The sequence below is a fragment of the Tupaia chinensis genome, unplaced genomic scaffold (assembly GCF_000334495.1).
Source record: "Tupaia chinensis unplaced genomic scaffold, TupChi_1.0 Scaffold000295_1, whole genome shotgun sequence".
Taxonomy (NCBI): Eukaryota; Metazoa; Chordata; class Mammalia; order Scandentia; family Tupaiidae; genus Tupaia; species Tupaia belangeri.
The window spans coordinates 19995-21012 of NW_006159783.1; the positions used below are offsets into that span (position 1 = coordinate 19995).

Consider the following 1018-nt stretch of genomic DNA (forward strand, 5'->3'; position numbering starts at 1 on the left):
TCCTGGCACTCGTGCGATACTGAGTCAGACTGTGGGGTATCGGTTTCTAAAACCCAGCAGCAGGCAGAGGTCTCAAACTGCCTGACATGTTCCTGGAAGTGCGATTTATCTCGGAGACCATTATCTGTCTCTGAGGATGGCACGGAAGTGTCTTCCTCCAGGGCTCTCTCTGGGCATCTGCAGAGTGGTGCTTGCCCTAGTGTGTTCTTGTGTCTACTGTGGTTCTGCCTCAGGACTAGGCAGATTTCCAGGGAGGCTGTGTCAGTGGGATAGCTCTAATCTCTCCAGGGCATTGTACCCTCTCAACTGCTTCAAAGTTGTGTGTGTTTGTTTCAGCGAATAAAATAGAGGACATGAATTATTAAATGAACAAAAATAAAATAACTTATGGAAAAGCAGAACCAATCTTTCAGACAGTTATACCATGAAGGGAACAATGCTTTGCTTTTCTTTATTTGTTTTCTTTTATTATTATTATTTACATTCAATCACTGTCTATCATCACAGCATACAGAATTAATTTTCCTAGCCTGAATACACTATAAATCAGTCCAGTCAGACATTACCATACACATTATCATCAACAGATAATTTTCACTTTTGGGTCCCGTAAATGGTTTTCTTTGTTGATTAAAGGAACCAGATGAGCCCCAGGACACCCGCGCATTAGTCTAATGGAATGCAATCATTTCATCTTAGGCGCTCTTGAGCACTTCTTTTCTCGGGGCACAAATGTAGCATGTTGTTTTATTTTATATACTCTTTCCAAAAGTTAAAAATGAGAAAAATTCCTTGTGATCTGTAAGGCACTAGGTAACTGACCGACACTTAGAAGCACTACATGAAGGGAACTTCTTGACCGTATGTATTTCACAACAACTTCCTCGGAGCCCTTTGCATGTCATTGTTCCACAGGCTATAGGTTACTGGGGTAAGGATCGGAGGTACCACCATAGAGCACAGAAAGCAGCCTGTCAATAGCAGACGGTATATTTGAGGGGGGCTTGAGATAAACAAA

The 1018-nt window shown here is 42.0% G+C and overlaps 1 pseudogene; it reads right to left on the reverse strand.

Annotated features, from left to right (window-relative positions):
- Nucleotides 1-837: 837 nt before the first annotated feature.
- The window catches only part of LOC102499599 (olfactory receptor 14A2-like), a 920-nt pseudogene continuing 739 nt past the window's right edge, over nt 838-1018 (reverse strand).